General features: G+C 38.4%; 1 protein-coding gene across 1 annotated transcript in view; it reads left to right on the top strand.

Annotated features, from left to right (window-relative positions):
• Nucleotides 1–20456, top strand: part of LOC122787159 (versican core protein-like) — a 2083348-nt gene that overhangs the window by 1805867 nt on the left and 257025 nt on the right. The window lies entirely within an intron of this gene.

The following is a 20456-nucleotide window of genomic DNA, read 5'->3' as shown; positions in this document are numbered from 1 at the left end:
AAATCAGCAATATGAAAGTAGCTTCCATAAAGTACATAAGTCCAAAAATATAGTACAGTTGTGTAAAATCTTACCATAACAATAGATGTCCTTGCCTTCAGTGCTGCAGTATTCTTAACTATATGGGATTCCCTGCCGGCCAGTCTTCCAAAGACTTCTGAAGTTATACCAAATGTCACCATGTGCACCCTACATAAAGTAGGGCATAAAGGTGATGTTCAGGCTTACCAAAAACAGAATGGATTTCCCCAGGAGGAACACCCATCCAAGGAATCCAAGAAGTTATGAGTACATCCAGGAAGGTAAAGAACTCGGGGGGGGGGGTAGAGGGAGGGAGCGAATACTGCAGCAGTGAAGGCAAGGACATCTACCGTTATGGTGAGATTTTACACAACAGTACTATGTCCTTACATCACTGCTGCCGTATTCTTAACTATAGGGGAAAGTGTCAAAGCTCAAGAGGAAACTAGGGAGGAGGAAGGGGCAGAAGAATCCCCTAAAATACCATGAAGAACTGAACTAGCAAAACCAGCCCTAGAAATATGTCCAAAAAGAAGATGTAGTGATGGGTACAGCATGCAGGGGCATGTATGCCAACATCGTGATGTTGGAATGGGAGAAAATGTATCTAACTGGTTCACAGTTCTTCCCATTCTGTCACATGTACACCCATTTTTTGGACGACATTTTTATCTTTTGGAATGGATCGAAACAACAAATCAGTCCATTTCTTGAATATATAAGTAATTTGACTGCTTTTTTGAGATTTACACACACTGTCAGTGAGACAGAAATACCTTACTTAGACATATTACTCAAAAAAGATGTTCAGAACAATAGGTTTGTTTCAGAACTATACCGTAAAGAAACTTACTCCAACAATTTTTTACACTTCACAAACTGCCACCCTTTTATTCCAAAAAGAGGGATCTTAAAAGGACAATTTGTTAGAGCAGCCCGAATGGTCACCCTTAAAGACAATTTTTTGAACGAATGTTACAAGCTAAGTGGAATGTTTTTAAAAAGAGGTCACCCACACTACTTAGTGGAAAACATTATGAATGAGGTCATTTCCAAAAAAAGAGAATGGACATTTTAGCCCCCTTTTAAATACAGAAACAAGATGTGGTGATCACCTTACTTTAAATACTAATACCAGTAGACCATCAGATCTAACACCATCATTCACAGGGATGTGTGTGTGTGTATTTATGTATGCAAATCCCAAAACCAAAAAAAAAACAACTAGTTAAAAGATTATGCAGGGGGCAAGCCCCCATGCACCCCCACAACCCTGCTACATAAATATACCAACTCCAAGATCGCACTACAGCAAGGAAAAGGGAAATCTCCTGTTCCGCTGCAGATCTCTGTTCAGAATTTCGAAATTCTGAAACTTCAATCATATGGTCTCAACCATATGAAATTCAAGGTTTCAGCATTTCGACATTCTGAAGGGAACCCATATATATATATATATATATATATATATATATATATATATATATATATATATATATATATATAAGTAGGGGTGTGGGGTGCCCCATATATGGGAATGCAGTGAAGCCTTGCCTCCCTGCAAAAAAATACTTACATTTAATTTTTTTTTGTGGGGTTAATTGCTCGAGCAATTCTGTTCAGCAAGTTGGTGCCTCAGTAACCTGTAACTCAGGGAGTCACAGAGGGATCTCCAGATATATGAGACTTAAAGAGGTAATTATACACTGAGACTGGAGGGGCTGTACAAGGGTTTGAACAGTTAAATGATTCATTCAGGTTTCACCTGAGATGACAAAAGTATTGAAGACAGAGTAAGGAAGTTGTATATAATTTCTGTCTATAAAGAATATGTAAAATGCCTAGAGGTATGGCCCGTGAAGTATACAGCCATGTTATTACGGTGAAATTAAGTACCATAGAGACAAGATGAATGCTGTTATAATCAAGATTTATGGTAATGTATGTACAAATGTAAAGTGTAATGGTGTACTGTCTTGCTAAAGTGCAAGTAATATAAATGTGTATGTTTGAATAACAGCAATAAAGTTTTGTTTAAAATATATTTGCATACATCTACAGATACACACACAGTTTAAGCACTGTGTCTCGGAAACCTATCTGTATTCCATTTATAGGCTGGTGCTTATAAAGTATTCAAATATAATAAGAAAAGTACTAGAACTGAGAAAATCATGTTTAGCATTTTATTTAAAGTGAAACAGGAAATATTAACTGAGCTTCAGAAAACCTAGCCCTTTCAGTCTAGTGACTGCATTTCCCGCAACACACTGCTGAATTCTCTTTCATGCCATGAAACAGGCATTTTTTTTCTGTAGATGCAGCTTTTGGCTTGTCTGATGAATTCCCTGCTGCAGATCAAACATTGTCTTGAAACCAATAAGGGAAGGTTTGATGCTGGACAGGCACAAAGGAAAAAAATATATTGAAAGCAAAAAAAAAATGGCTATGTATCAACTTTCAGGTCACACCCCATAGCAGAAATGGCTGGCATTGTACTAGGTCAATGTGCCAGTAAAATGTACCCCTCTACAGGTTCAAAGAGCAAGTGTATCTCACCTGTCATCTATTTAAGAAGTACAGAAGACACTTACATAAGAGTAAGAAGTCTGCACTTTTTTCTTATTTATTGGTAAAGCTGAAATAGTCTAATAGTCTTTGAAGATATTTTTTTGTACTGAGGATGTCAAAACACAGAGAATAAGAACATTTTTGAGATCAAGAATAAAATGGACAAGGGTCCTCCAGCAAAGATAATGTGATCTGTGCAAGCATTTAGATCAGAAAATAAGAATAAAATATGTCTGTCTCTGTGTCATGTCATGGTGTCTGCAATAGTCAGATATATAAATCTATGTGGAAATACAAGTGTAACGGAAGATGACTTTAAAAGAGGAAAAACAGATAGAGAAAGAAGGAAAGAGAGAGTGGAGGAGAGGGGGTATTTCAGGAAAAAGGGCATTTAAAGGTAAATGAATGAGGGGCAAGGTAATAGTGGAATATTGTGACAGATATACTTTCAAATGAGCTGACTATGAACATGCACTTTTTTTCTGCAAGGGTCACCATAGTTTTACATTCCTTTTCCTGAGGAGTAAGTTCAAAGTTTGATTTTGATATGCCTCCTTACACACACACACACACACACACACACACACACACACACACACACACACACACACACACACACACACACAAAATGACAATGCATATTTTGGTTCTTGTTGCTTCTGTGTTTTTACCAGAGCAAACTTGACTAAAGTATCATTCTAAGTCATATCAGGGATAAGACATGTCTGCCAATTAATGCAGAAAACTAAAGCTATGAGCTGCTAATGAGCTACTTCCCTGTGCCCAGAGTACAGAGTTTGATTCCTTACACCTTTATTTGCTGTGTGACTCAGAGCTAGTCACTTAACCAAATAGTGCTCCAGTGTTACCTCTAAAAAGGGACAGTATTGTCCAGTGGGCTTATCTGGTCAATAAATGAGTAAAGAAAAAAAAGGGAACAAGGAATAATAGAAAATTAAATAAGGAAGCAGAGGATGTAGAAGCAATGAAATATATTAAGCAACTTGACCCCAAATGAAATTATGGCACTGATTCTAAATTAAGTCTAGCAAGTACTTCAAATAATAAACTTATAGCACGTGATTAACTATACCAGGGCATATGTGTATAGCCAGCCAAGTTTAGTGTACTCACTCAAATACAGTGGAGTGCAGCCTTGAGTATTAAAATTACTCATCACAGAACAATATAAACATATGATTAAATGCCTGTTCTTTTTTATATGTTCCATGATAGTCTGATTTAGAAGTAAGACAGCTTTTTTAATTGTCTGCAAGCAAATAAATAAAAGGCAAATGATCCCCTTTGTTAAGAATGTATGTCATTTTTAAAAGTGTATGTGTGGAGGGGAAATATTTGAAATCTTTGAGTACAAAACAAAAATTGCTCATTACAACCCAACCACTGCACAATACCACATGAGCTGGTAACTAGTTTTTCTTTTTCATCTCTTTGATCTGGTTTCCAGTACATTCATTGGTCGTATGTAACCATTTTGTTGCTTCATAAATGTCCCCAAATGTTAAAATTCAGGTGGTAAGCTGTACATTAATGTCATTTGTCAGCAGGAAGAACAGTGAGGGTGAAAGCAAAAGATTCATGTCAGATAAAAGAGGGCTCCCCCTTATTTTAAAAACAAAGGCCTCGGCATACTGGAAGTCAAACACAAGAAGTGCTGTTTCTCTGATGTTCTGCTGTTTGACTTGATGGGCATCAAGTGCTTGATGCTTGGGACAATTATGCACTTTTCTCTATGGGGTATCAAGACGCCCTGCAGAGAGCCCTGTGATTACAAGTGGGCTGCTGAATAACCTTACAATCACTACATCCCTGGAGTAAAGAGAAAAAGAACATGCCGTGTTATTGTTCCACACGACCAGCACGTGGCACGCTTTTAAAGGGATGGTTTGAGCCTTTCCTCCTGTCCTTCTTTCTTTTAATAATCCAAGGAAATCCCAAAGGACAGTAACAAGCTTTGACAGTTCCACCAGTTGCTAGAGGCTGATTAACTCAACAGATTTTGAGCATTCTAAATGTCAGGAGATATAACACCTCATACCAACAGGCAGCCGTAATTGGCAAGTTCTTCACCCCCCCCCCCCCAAATTCCTCAAATGGTGCTTTTGAGATTCATTGTGCAGTGTCTAAAAAAAGAAAATAAATCTCCCTGTCTATACATCTACCAGCCAAGTGAATATATTCTTATTTGGTTAGTTAGTTATCTGAAAATAAGGCTAATGAGATAATAACCGATGAAATACATTTTTTTCCTTCAGTACCATGGCTTCAGGACATTAGTCTTGGGCTTAGACAGTCTAATAAAAAACTTAATCAAGTAACTCAGCTTTCAGAATAATCCTAAACTCCTTAATGTGAACAATGTGAATCCCAGAGGATTTTAGAAAAAGCTGTGAACAGAGATTATTCCAACATTTCTGTACTCCAGGTTAAATAAGATTTTAAATATGACTTCAGGTTTCCCAACTCTGTCAGTAGCAAATTCTTCCTTATTTTATAGATGCTACTTTTTTTAGATTGCTACCTTTTACACACTACTGGAAGTTTCATTGATCAAAGTGAAATAGTTTTGTAGTAATATTCCTTAAAAACATCTGTGTCTTTCTAAGCATTCCTCCAAGTCCTTGCTGTTAAACATAACACTGTGATTTATTCAAAGGCAGTGTCTATCCAGATGCTTTGCAAGGAACTATGTATGACTGTTTGCACAGGAGTATACTGGTCAAGCCAGGAAACTGTGAAATTTTTTTAGAGCTTCTTATTTTATTTTTTATTTTCAAATGTCCTTCAAAATGCAGAGTGCCATTACATTTTATGTTTAATTGCAGGGCTACTGCAATATGTGTCTGTGTTCCATCTAAGATAACCACTATACAATTTTTCAGTTTAAATGTCTTGATACACAGAAATAACATGTACATCTCTGGCAGTTATCTTTAATTTACTTACAGAACCCACTGACAGTAATTTTCTGCATGCTTTAGAAGCAACACTGAATGCTGTTTTCCCTTCCTTTCCTATTGCAGACTCATTTTCTAAATGCTGTAAAATGCTGCTGAATTTAAGTGTTAATTCTGTAATGTTCCCCTTCAAAGGCTGAATTTCTTCAGATTTGGACCTATGGTTTGCTTGCTTTCCATTTATGATTAATGATTTATGACTGTATCACCCCAGACGCATGCAACAACTGGACAACTACAGTGATACCTTACTAAAAGGATACAAGGCCTAAACAACATGTCCTACATGGACTGATCAAAGCCCTGTTATCATGCCCAGTATCCTATAGACTGCTAAGAGCCTGGTGACCTGTAGCTGGCATACAAGGCATTCTCTGACCCATTGGTGATGGATTTACTGCACATCAGCAGGTCAAATGACATCAGAACTACTCAGCCTAGGAATCTAAACCTGTTATGTAACATCAACAGAATGATTTAGAGGGGCAGGTATATTTTGAAGAGGATACTGCTGCTGTGAAATAAACTCCCTATCCACTTAAAGTTCATCGCTGTCCATTTTCAAGTACAACTTAGATCTTTCGATGGAAAACAAAAAATTTACCCCAGGGCTGCTCCATACATAGACAGAGGCAGCACCTAAATGCGCTATCCCAGTCATGGGTCCCCCTCAAATTATCTATGGTATGATCCCAGGTATGATTATTATTATGAGTTATATATAATTATTGACCATGAGATGGGTAAGACCACTCTATAACCAAATAGGATAAGCTATTTCAAGTACAAAAAGGAAAACTGCCAAGGCTTAAAATGGCCCGCAAACGTAGCTAGCCTATTACTTACGTATGAACCTATTAACACACTGGCCATGTATTACTTTATGCAAAAATGCATACTTTGGCTTTAGCTTTTTTGTCGCAATATATCACAAATGGGAATATATCACAGATGGAATTACATATCAGTGCATTAAAGAATTTATAAACAACTGAACCACTGATTTTTTTACATCTGTTCTAGAAAGCTGTATGTTATGGATTTCCTTTGCAGTTAGTCATTGATGCACTTCTTATTAGCAGTACGTGATTAAAGCAATTCCGGCATGTTTTTCATGTGCTATTCTGGTTGTAAATAACAGGAGAAGCTGTAATAACAGCAATAGAAGATAAAACTGTTTACTAGTTTCAGTAGTATTTAAATAGTTGCTTATACCAAATGTGCTTCTGAACAGAATAAAAATGAAAAGCACTTTTTAAATTGACAGTGGCTGTTAGCAAAATGAAAACAGAATTTTATAAATCTTTGTGTTTAATTTTAGATTCATTTAAACACACACATTGCCCCATAGCCTTTGATTAATTAGACTTTTTATTACTGAGATTTTAATTAATTCATTAACTGAGTCTTCACAAAGTATCGTATACATAAATCTGTGCATCCATTTGTTCATTAACGTATTTCTGTATTTATCTAGTTGTTAAATGGGTGGGCATGTTGCTCAAAAGGATCATTCTCAAGCATGACCCAAGCCATTAAGCCAGCACATTATCATAAATGGTAACAAATACCAATTTAATGAGCCGAACAGCATGAAGCTCTGTAGTATTAAGAGAAGCAATTGATTAGCCAGTCGGCAATACAGTCCAAACAGTAATTAAATTACATGAATACCAATGCGAAAACATGATTAGCAAAGCGACTCCTGGTAATAAGTAAAAGCAATTTACATGATAGATAAAAGCAGTGGGGGTGAAATGTCATTAGGGAATCAGGCAGAGATGATTTGTGTCTCCAGTCTGTACAGGCAAAGACATGCATACTGGGTTATGATGGAATATAACACATTGTGCAGTACATTATGTTTTTAAAGAGAAAACATCTGACGTCTAATGTTCCACAGTCATTCCCAGTCCCACCAACAAACTCCTGGATCAATAAAGGCAGACACCCAGACACATTTCCAGATGAAACCTTTTTGTGTGTTCTTAACACTGTTCTGAGAGAGCAGAAAACCAGTGTTGGACATAGAAGAGACATATTGGACCTGTCTAAGCTCTACATATAACCAATCTTTTGTTCTGTGCATCCTAGATGATGTTTGAACAGATGTGATGTGTGCTTGTATATTTGTGGTGTCAGTGCTGGAATACGGTACAACAACCACAGTAAAGTTCTTTCTATATCATGTGCCATTTTTCTGGGCTCACAAGACTTTACCCCTCAAAGCAAGCACATATGTAAATGTAAAAACACAGAGCTCTACTACAAAAAAATGTTTATACAGGATATGTTATACAGGTCACCCCCTGCTCAGAGAGGCTATGTATATCCATCTTTGTATCATGCATAGAGCACATCAGCAGTCTATATAATGGCATATAGAACATTATTAACAGAAGTCATGGGGCTGTAAAACTTGCATTTAGGTTAGTACTAGACTAACTGCCCTTATGGGCCATTTTAAGCCTAGCCAATTATCCCATGTGAGACTCAAACCCTGCACCTTGTGTTTGTAAGGCAAACACCTTAACCATTAGACCACCCTCCCAACCTTGAGAAGCTTCCTAAGTTTCTTTCTTAAAGATACTCTTAAAGGCAGAAGTAATTATAAGAGTAGAGTCTAAGATGAGTTTTGTAAAATGATATAGCATGTTCTGTGCTCAGAGTGGCAGAAACCTAATGTCCCATTCCAAGACCTAGGTGAGACAGCAGAGTAAAGATTTCAGGCTCGTACAGGTGAGTACCTATACATGCCTGCTCGTACAGGTGAGTACCTATACATGCCTGCTCGTACAGGTGAGTACCTATACATGCCTGAATGTTTTGAGACATGATCGATTACAAGATTTGCAAAACTGTTTTAAAACTGTCTATCCTTCTGTAGAAATATCTCACCAAAAGCACACCAGGAGCGATGATAATATCCTTTTGTGACCTTACATACAATTAGGATATTTCTGCGTATTATACAGGCTGCTGTCTTGGATGAGGATGTTAATAAAATATACATCTGTGCACTCTGTTTCTACTAGCTTTATTAGCTATTTTTTTCTGCCCTTCCTTCCTTCCTTCCTTCTAAGAAATCTAATAAGGTGTTTTGCACCCTATTTCATACAGTTCATTGATTGTCCTTTACTTTTGTCTGGTCAGAAGTTCTACTTTTCCACCGCAAGCTCCCCCAAAAAAAAAAAAAAAAAAAAACAAAGTAAAACCATTCCAAATGTCTTCTTGTCCCTGTTGAACTCAGGGTGAAACATTTGGTGCTCATGCTTTTGATCCTGTGCAGCGACTTATGAATCATTCATGTAACCTTTTCATTCTTTTCTGCACGGTACACATGTTTAAGTCCAATAAGCTGTGTTTTTATTTCTTGCCTATTTTTAATTATTTTACCTTTCTTAATCAGGTAAGTACAATGGTCCAACAAAACCCTCTTTTCAGATATGGCTCAATCCATGAGATGCTAAATTTTTTTATACATTTTAACAGCCAAAGTTCAGTACTGTGGTATGATGCATACAGTGTATGTCACAATCCTAAGCCAAGGGCTATTTATTTATTTATGTATGTATGTATGTTTCATAACTGGTGTAGGGCACTGGTCCGATGAACCAGTATCATGCCAAGCGTAGGTGTTACAAAGATCAATGATAACACAGCAGAACCGTATAAGCAAGCAAAAATAAAAATAACAGGAATATAAAAGTGCTGCGTAAGATTGCCTTTGTCATATGTGTACATTTAATAAAGATGTTGGGAAACAAACAATGGGAGGTGACAATACAAGTGTTATTGACACTGCAGATCCATTCTGTACAATAGATGAACACTATATATAAAGAGCACTGAGGCTGCATATATTAAAAACCATCATCTATGTGAAACCACGGCAGGAGTTAAGAAAATCCTTGGTTTGCCAAAACTGATATAGATGCTGCTGCTGACACCCTTACTGATTACTGACCCCAGACGACCCCCTCATTTCTAACAATTATCTTTTCTAAATAAATCAATTTTCTTTCATGCATGATCAGCTATGTCTATGCCCCCCAACTGCTATCAATAAATTAAATTTGTTTTTATTTCTTTATTTGAAACACATTTTCACATAGCTCTTTGCTTTGTTATAGTCCACAATATAAATCTGTACATCCATCTTATGCAGATTGGCACAGTATGCAAGACATATAATTACGCTATGTTTTTGGACACATACAGACACTGATATCTCCAAACAGGTTGCCAGTAATGCGCACGCACACGTACAGACACACACACACACACACACACACACACACACACACACACATACACGCACATACACACACACACACACACACACACACACACACACACACACACACACACACACACACACACACACACTGCATCTACTATGGCTCAGACACATAAACTCACATATGTTGAGGCTCTTAAATGCAATATACCCACACCTCAAAGAACTCCCATATTTTCTCCCCAGAAACCTTTCAAACACTGCATGGGACACATACAACCACATCTCCCAATGTCTCAACCTCTGAGCCCTTAAGGCAAGCTGCTACATAACCCAATATATTGGTCAACGGAGACTCTGCCATGAGACACACTGATGCCCAACTCACTAGGCTGAACAAGGAGACAGTTATGGTCAGTTGTCTACCAGGGGAAGGATCTGCTAGATTATATATGTACTCAGGACATTAAACCACAAGTGCCAGTAAGACTCTGTCTTAGTCCATGAGGGTGTTAATGGCCTGAGATGTACCTCCCTGGACTATATGAAGAGAAGCATGATAGAAGTTTCACACTGTGTGTCCCAGGCAGGTATGAGCCTAGCACTGAGCAGCATTCTACCTTCTCCAAGGATGATACCACAATATAAACAGAAGATAATTAACAATTGGTTTAGTCACTGGTGTCATTCTAAAGGGGTCCAATATTTGTCGGCTTGGGAGGACATGACTGATAGACCACTCTAATTTGCAAGGGGGTCATCTGCACCTGTCCCACCAGGCTTTCAGATATTGGCCAAAACATTATCCACTTATATATTGATTTTTTTAGGCAAGGCCAATCTGATAAACATTCTGATGTACTAAATTCTACTCAAGATAAACTAAAGATTACTGCTCAGTGCAAGGAGTATCAATAACAAGAAGCACTTCTCACGCTGGAGTGTAATTACATCTGTGCGCTCACTGAGACATGGCTTAACGCCACAGAAGACACCCCAGCAGTGCAAGGATATAATGCCTTCCACACATTTAGACCAGCTATCATGCAAACAGGGACAAGAGGTGGGGGTGTATCAATTTGTATGAAAAGTAAACAGACCTCAAGATTAGACAAATAATATGACATGCTTGTAAAGTCCCATACTAGCTAAAGGTCTCCATCTATGACCCAGGATAACCATATCGTGTACTTGAATGTATCGTAGTCTATCATGATTCAGCCCAACACCATATTCATAGTTGATTTCAACTATCCCACCATAAACTGGGTTACATACATAACCACTAACATGCAGGCTCAAAGATTCCTGGATTTTGTCAATGCAAACACCCTGGAACAGCTAGTCTGCACACTAGCCTAGTACCAACCTATGAACCTATATTGGATGGGAGAAAGGAAATTCACCCCAGGGATCACATCAGTCGCCCTGCTAGACAGGGGTCCAGGGAAGTAAATAGTGTGGGAAGAAATTGCCAGGGAATTGTTATGGCTAGGCTTGTATAGGCCCTAGGGCCGATAGCCTACTACCAACTTATGAACCTGATACAAATATGCTGGATCTAGTACTCACAAATATGAGGGAATGTTGCACCCCTGCTAGTGTAATGTCCTTACTGGACAGATCAGATCACAAACTCCCAGCAAACCTCAGAACACGTATGAACTTTTTCAAGGCTAGCTACCTCTTATTAGGTGATGGCATAGCTAAATTCTAAGCTCCCAAAAAGCAACTCAGAGGGCTAATCAAGTCCAGCAAAGCCAACTTTGAGGCAAAAATAGCCTCTCAAACTAAGGATAACTACAAGGCATTTTTCAGTCATGTATGTAACTTTAAGGGAGCACCCAGCAGTGTGCTGAACTAATAGTAAATGGAACTTTCTATACCGAACCAGGAGATATAGAAAATTTGCTGGCCAATAAATTTAGCTCCAGTTTCACCCCTAGTTAGACCCCAGGAAATACCCTGTACCATTTCTCTCTCAACTATATAAAGAACAGGTCCCCACTACACCCTCCAAAGCTAAAATCACTGCATCAATGGGTCCTGATAATATCCCAGGATGCCTCCTAAATAGCTCGAAACACAACCTGTTAAGCCTACTAGAATCTCTAGTCAGCTACAGCCTCCATACAGACTTCTACTCTAGGGAATGAAGGATTGCAACAGTCTTACCTCTACACAGTGGGGGACCGTCAACATCCCCAAGGAACTATAGACCCATAAGTTTGACTGGTCTTTTATGCAAGGCTATGGGAAGAATTAACATGGAACCAATAAACAAAGACTTAGGAAATCTTCAAACACTGGGCCTATCTCAGTTTGGTTTCATCAAGAGCAGGACATGCCTACTAAACCTGATGGACTTCTTCAAGAAGGTCACTAGGGCCATAGACAAGGGCAAAATGATCCATACTGCCTATCTCGAACTTGCAGAGTTATTTGGCACAATACCTTACTCAGGTATTATAGATAAACTCACAGATTTAGGCATAAATCCCTATGTCACCTGATGGATAGCCAAATGTCTCACAGATAGGACACATGAAGTTAGGGTAGCAGAATCCACCTCCACCAAGAGGCCTGTTACTAGTGGTGTCCCAGTACTGGGACCTCTCCTGTTTGGAGTATACTTCTCTGAAGTCAAGGAAAATATAGAGGGCCTTTGGCTGATCAGATTTGCTAATGGCTCAAGCTGGGTGGAGTCACTGAATCCCCCAAACAAGTAGATATCCTTACAAAGGGTTTGACATAGACAAATAATGGATGCCAGAGTTATGGCCTAAAACTCAGTGCAAAAAAAATGTGTAATTATGTCCTTTGGGAAGTTGATCACCCCTGCAAATTACACCATTGATAACAATTCCATACTAATAGACTATGTGGTAAGGAACTTGAGAACTCAGGTTGACAGGTACTTGAACTCTGATCACCATTTGTCCATGGTGGTGAGAAAGTCCTTCTACATGGGGCAACTTATAAGTAAGGCCATGGCATCCAGATGTATGAAGATCATAGTGCCACTATGTCTAGCCCTCATCACACCAATAATGGAGCACAATCCACCCTTCTGTATGTTTTGTATGTACCTGATCAGGCATTTGCAATAGCTGGGGCAGTTACGGTGCTTCCTCACTAAAAGAATGCAGTATGCAAATAACATATCCTATGAGGACCACCTCAAAGCTCTGTCCCATGTATTCAGTCTCCTACAGACTACTGAGGGATGATCTATGCCTAACCTACAAGGCATTCTCCAATCCATGCCTGATGGATCTGCTACACAATAATAAAACAAAGAACACTACAATTACCTGATCTAAGGATCCTAACCTCATTGTGACATAAACCATGCTGGAGGGACAACATGTTTTATTTTATCTGAGAGATTACTCCTTCTCAATAACAGACTCCCCATTCATGTGAAGCAGAGCTCTTCCCTAAGCTTATACAAATGGAGTTTGGATCAATGAATGGAAAATCACAAATCCACTCCTGGTTTGTTGCCAGTGTCCATTATGGACAGCAGAAGCTTGTAGTTGCCCTAAGGCACAGGCATATACCAAAGCTATTCTATTCCAGGGGTATTGACAAGTGGGAAAATCGGGGCATGAATGGCTTAAAAAAGCTCTAGGGCTATTAGCCCAGTAACCTCCTATCCATCCAGAATCTCTTTTTCTCATTTTTTTTTTTGTGCATTGGGTCGGTGTGTCAACAATCATCTAAGGCTAATGTTCATACTGCTGGGTGCCCAGTTCATTGATTTGCATGTCTCAGGAATGTGGGATGAAACCAGTGGTCTTAAAGAAAACCCACACAACACAAAGGGAGGACATGCACACTCCACACAGATGACATCCCAGCTGAGAATTGAATTGGAGAACCTCTTGTTGTGAGGCAGCAACACTATCTGCTGTGTTGCTGTGTCACCCAAAGCTTTTTTCTCTTTGCAAACTCTGTTACAGGTAGTTAATGGATTCCATTTAAACTTACTCTATGGCACTACTGATCATTTCTTGAAAATAAAAAATGTCTTTCTCTTTCAAATACGACATTGTAATGAAGTTCAGTTCTCCTTGCCCTCAGTTTATCAACAGTAATTCTCAACAGCTGTAAAATGTTCTCTGAAAGGAAATACGTATCTGCAGTCATTTCTTCTTTAGCATTATAACAAAGTACTACTTTGTACTTCTGGAATTCTAAACTTGTGTTACTGCCTTCTCCAGTTTTCTACAGTTACTACAGCATTGGAGCACATCTCCCTTCACATTCACACATAATTGAGTCTTCTCCCTAAATGATTAGCGTTTTACATCAGAAGGACTCACCTCATTCTTCTCCCTGAGGGATATAATCACTGCTGCTTTTGGGACAACAGTATATTTTGCTATACCTGAGAACAACATTTCCACATCTACTTTTTACAGCTCTGAAACAATTTCTGTTCCTGTTAATTTGGTAGTCCAGCTGAATGTAATATTATCATAACATACTGAGTACTTCTAAAATCATTTTCTGAAAGTAACAGTTCCTCCATAACTGGTGTCCCTCCATCACGGTGGCATTCTCCATTCTCTTTCTCCAGTAGATGGGTTCCCTGTTCAGTATTAATGCAGGTTTCGGTCTACCCTGAGAACAGACCATGTCTAGTCAGACTAGGCCAGTCAATAAATGTAAAAGTATCACAGAAATAAGTAGAGGCACGCACTACCACAAAGTCTCTCTTTACAGCTTAATTATGTCACTGCACCCCCAGTGGCCACTGCAGATAGAGCTATGTCACTCACCACTTTCTTGTACAGGTTAAAACACTTTTGGATAAGACTAATGCAAACATTGTGAAAAAGCAATAAAGATGAACTGGAGTTGGATACTAGACTGCACAGGACAATTCAGTAATGCATGGGTCAGATATATGGCAGTTCATAGGGGAATATGTTTGTTGGTTACCTGCAACCTACAGTTGAATTAATAAGTAGCAAAATGTATCTTACAAGCTAAACCAAGTAGTAGTTATATGCTATCATAGTCTTTGGGTAGAAATTAAAAGTAGGACAGTGAATTGGCACCTTTAGTGTTTGTGCTATACATGGGAAAACTGTCCTTCCAACTAACTGCAACAACCTCAGAAATTATATTACCACATGATGTGCAGTGGGAGGAGCTTCCTGCATAGAGGTATGGGTGCTTCCCACTGCCCCAATTTAAACACAAAATTTAAAATAATGTCCAAAAGATGTTTTGGACTGCCTTTTTGTTGAAATATAGGTTTGTAGGTAGTTAGTGAACATGCAGTGTAGGAGACCATTAAGGATCCAAGGCTAAATTCCTAGTTGCTCAAAAGCACTGTCTGGTTAAGTGACTTCCTCAAAGTCACAAAGATGGCAAATGAAGGCTGAGGGGATCAAGCCCTCTACTACAAGCAATAAGTTATTAAAAGATCAGAGCCATAGTCCTCTGTCCTAACTGCCACATATATGTCTATTGCAAGTATACCCTAAACCCATGGGATTCAGGAAAAGATAGCAAGACATTTCAGAGTGCAAATTACATATAACTGAACAGTATAAACAAAAATAGCAGCATGCCGAATTACACACGGCCCCCAAACAATTTACTAAAAAAGGTAATGTTATGCAAAATATCCTAAGAGAATATAAGACACTGGATGACATTGGCTAGACATCCTACAGTAAGAGAACACCACTGGAAAATATAACTGTCAGTAAGTTCTGCCATGAAAAAAGGGAAAATAAAATAAAAATGTTAAGCAAATAGTGACTATGAACTGCACACCAGAAACTTAAATACTGACATTACTGAAGTAACGTCTATGAACCAAGCACCTAACAATAAAAACTAAAAATGTTAATGGAAGTAGTGATTATAAACTCAGCACTAGAAACTGGAGACATGCAGGCTACAAAAAGAGTGCAGTAACTCTCTGGTAAGAAGGCATTATGGTTTCACTATGTCTGTTTTTGTTTTGTCTGAGTGCTGTTTCTTTCCACCTCATAAGACATGCTGGTTCATTGGCTACGTTAATGTCTATACATTTATTGTACTTACCATTGTCACTTGGGTCATGATTGAAAAGACTCCATGGAACAGTTCCCTTACCCTGCTAACAAATAATAAATAAATGAATAAATAAATAGGCAAGCAAAATGCAAGGAAATAAAGTGGCAGAAGACAGCATATTAGATTAGGGTTATCTGGCACAAATCATGCCTTGAGCAAAGTTATACACCATAGCACTGTGAAAGCACACCAGTTGGAGAACAGCATACAGGGAAACATGGTAGTAGCTGAATACTAAACTGAAGGGACAGGAGATACATTCGAGTGTTCCTTGAAAATCCAGGTATGACACTCTACATAGAAGTGTCAACTGTAAAGGTAAGGAGTGATTGTAGAGATCATGCAACTCGGCATCAACAGTAACTTATGTGATACAGTACAATGGAAAACAGTATTAAGTATCACACACTCCCATAGTCTGTGGTGTAGTCAGTCCATATGGGTCCAATACAGCTCCATACACTCCTTATGTGCATCAGTATCTGTAAAGCAAGACATTAAATATGTACATTCAAACATCAGTCCAACATTTCAGTTTCAGATGTATTGTATAAGGTGACGACTCAGTAGATCTATCTTGACCAGCACAACACAGCATGTCCTTGTCTGATGTTATAAAGAACCTAAAGACAACCCCCATATATAATACAAGAGATTGAAAATCAACAGCAATTCCCAGTGCAAATTAATAGATGTAAGAATATATGGAAACAAGCCACGGTGCAGATATATTGTGCTTTGCGGTAAGTAATGTATACTGAGAACCTAAAGTACAGAACCTTGCATTGCGATAATACAGAACTGTGCATTCCATGATTGCAATACAGAGCTATGAATTGCCATGACTGCAATAATACAGAACTGTGCATTGCCATGACTGCAGTAATGCAGAACCATGCATTGCCTTGACTTCAGTAATGCAGAACCATGCATTGCCATGACTGCAGTGATGCAGAATCATGCGTTCCATGACTGCAATAATACAGAACTGTGCATTGCTGTGACGGCAGTAATACAAAATTGTGCATCACCGAGACTGCAATAATACAGAACTGTACAATGCCATGACTACAATAATACAGAATTGTGCATTCCATGACTGCAATAATACAGAAGTATGCATTGCCATGACTGCAATAATGCAGAACCATGCATTGCCTTGATTTCAGTAATGCAGAATTATGCATTGCCATGACTGCAGTAATGCAGAATTGTGCATTGCAATGACTGCAATAAAGCAGAACTGTGCATTGCTATGTCTACAATAAAGCAGAATTGTGCAGTCCAATGACTGCAATCATGCAGAACTGTGCATTGCCATGTCTGCAAATCACCATACCTTGGCAACATAGACAGAAAGCTGCTGAAGTGCAAATGACTGTAGTCCCATTTGTCAGTACACTGGTCACACAACACAGACGTCATGACACCTTCTGACTCAGCAGCCCATAGACCAGCAACTCTGACACAACCAATATGACGGAAATGCATAGAGAGTCAGCATGGACACAGGGCCCAGGTTCAAAGAACTGAGAAACATCAAATACACAAAATGATACTACCTGCAAGAATTACAATCTGTATAGTTTCACAGCACATATGATGCATATTAACCTCAGCACAGTCTATGCTGCACAAATTGCAAACCCCAATGTTAGGAATAAAATGTAAAACATTTACATGTGCATGATAGACAGAAGCCATATAGCACTGTAATAAACAGCAATATCACATGATAATATATAATGTTACATTTTATACATACATGTGCACATACATAGAGGCATATACCCAGAGCTGTATAAAAATTGTACCACACAGTGAACATGCATATAACGTCCATTACTATGGCTATGCATATAACGTCCATTACTATGGCTATGCATATAACTTCCATTACTATGGCTATTTCCGATCCCACAACAGCAACAGCAAGACTCTAACATAAACCTGACAAGGGTTTTTTTCACCCATGCGCCAATGCTGCCAATGTCTGCAGGTATTCATAACTTCCCTGGAACAGGTTAATTTGGTTCTGACAGCATTACTCACAGCTATTTAGAATGCTGGTGGCATTGTAGGTCAAACATTAAATGGTAAGAGCTCATTTTTCTGCCACATGGGCACGTGGCTGCCTTAGTACCCTAGTCAACAGTTGTTGAGGCTGTCTTTATATGTTAAACTACAGCTGTGCATATCCTTTTGAATAGCTCTCTACAAAATAGTGGTGGATGAACATCTGTATCATAGTGTTTTCACACTATAATAGGTGTGTCATACAATGTACACCTGCTCATATTGTGAATTTGCAAGCATTGCTGAACAGTCATTTACATATATTAAGAAGGTATTGCGTATTTGTCAAAAAATGCCAAGCCAGGAGTCTTAGAATGAAAAATATCTTTACTAAACCTTAAAAAGTTTTCAGAACAAAGACAGAATTAAGACATTTCATTCTTAAATCAATCAAAACAATGACCCCCCCCTTAGCAGTTGCACCTACCCTACAGGTAAGATGTAAAAATCATATAAAACAGCTACTTAAATTTTCATATATGGATGTTCGGTATAATTTCTGTTGCAGTATGTGTGGCAACATATGCAAACTTTTAGGCTTTTCTTAACATGTAGGAATTCATTATTTCTTCTTTATGCAAGCAGTTCACTCGTCAGTGATTGAAAAATTCATGAACACAGCCTCCACCTGCCTACTGTATGATTCTGTTTAAGTCACTTAAAAAGACAGTGCTCCTGGGCTGAGTTTGAAAAAGGCCCATGTGGATCAGTAATTAAACCCACTTAACAAATACAAATAAATAAATTAATTAAAATGGAACGGATGCCTATGATCTACATCTGATTCTGTAAGATGTAGTGGAACTTAATTAGCCTTGCATATTTAACAGATTGAGAATGTAAGGCAGATTTTTTTCCATAGTTAATTAAAGTGTTTTGACAACTGGTATTTTAATTTAACTTATTTCCATTTTATGATGTAAGTGTCTGTAGGATGTTGCTATCGTTACATATGTGCAGTTTTATTGATGGCATGCAATATATTTCAAGAGTGTGGTAATAAGTTTTGTGATTATTACAAAACTCAATAAAAAGTATTTAGAAAAAAATGCACCTATAGTTTTTACTGTAGCATAAATGCACACTTCAAGCAGTTGCCAACAACTTTTTCCTGCTCTGAAGCTCTGTAAACAAGACACAGTTTTCAATTTCCACCAGACAGAAACACATTCTTCTCGCTTTCAGGTTCTTTTAAGACAGAATTCCAGTTACCTTCCAAGTTTCACTAAAGCATAAACACCTTCTTCTTAACTAGGGTCTTTTTTCCGACTGAACTATCTGAAACCAGAACCCCCCAGAACAAATTTCAGCAGGGAGCATCTTCTGCTGTTTAGCTCCCTCTCTCTTTGAACCAAACTCGTACACATTGCAATGGTGGCAGTGTGATATGTATGTGTGTGTTAGCATGCCTGTGTAAGACTGTAAATAAAAGCAGGCATTCACCATTACTGTATAACTAGGCACAGGTCTTAACAGCCTCTAAGTTAATTATAATATTAAAAAGGCTGCATGGTGTATAGTCCCCTCCTTGGGAGCTATGTGGAAGAAATTTTCTCTGTGTGAGAATTCTTTCCAAAATAGGTGCATTCATTTCATCCGAATGGTCTTTGATTAAAGTGTCAGTAATATATTGACGTTTATCTCATTGTCTATGCATTTAATCATGTACATTTTCACCACTCTGTACAGCCAGTTTGTATAATCAGCTGAACTACAGTTAAGAATGAAACTATAAAGCTATAAAATCAAAATGTTGAATGGAAAGCATTTGCAACGTAATGTGGAAGAAACACCATAAGGGAAAAAACATAGTGAACTTTAAGGACTTAGAGTGCAGCAGGGAAAAATTTAAGGCAGCACTCTGGCTTAGTGGTTAAGATTTCTGCTTCAAAACATCGAAGTCTGAGGTTCAATGCGGCAGTTGTATGTTCTATTCATCTCTGTGCAGTCTTTATCTATGTTCTCGGGTCTCCTCCCACATCCCAAAAACATGCTGCTTGCCCAGCTACCCTAAACTGTTCATGTGTATTGCATTTGTTCTTGCCCTTGTAGCATGGGCTTTGCATGACAAAGATATGAGAAGCAGTTCAACAGAACAATTTAACAGGACAAGGTATCTCTGAATCATGTGAGTATGAGGAAAGGCTCACAACACCGGACCGTATATGTACACAGGAGGGGAGAGTGAAAATGGAAACGATGTTTTATGGCTACATCTCATTATCATCAGCATCGTCACCATTAAGTGGCAGGTATATCACATAGGTGATGAAGAAGTGACAATGTTAGAGGCAAAAGAGCATAAGTAATAAATCAGTGGGGCATAATCAAGTCTATCATCAGGAATTATTATTTCACAGAGAATGCGGTGGGGCCCTAGAATGCAGTGCTGAAACATTACGGAATATTGATCTGTGCAGAGATTAAGCTGAGAAAAATAAACCAGCTGGATAAAGTGTGAGAAAGAGGAATGAAAGCTGGGTAAGTTA

Source organism: Protopterus annectens, chromosome 13.part0 (genome assembly GCF_019279795.1).
Source record: "Protopterus annectens isolate FY-2018-M chromosome 13.part0, PAN1.0, whole genome shotgun sequence".
NCBI lineage: Eukaryota > Metazoa > Chordata > Ceratodontiformes > Protopteridae > Protopterus > Protopterus annectens.
This window is presented reverse-complemented; position numbering and strand designations above follow the sequence as displayed.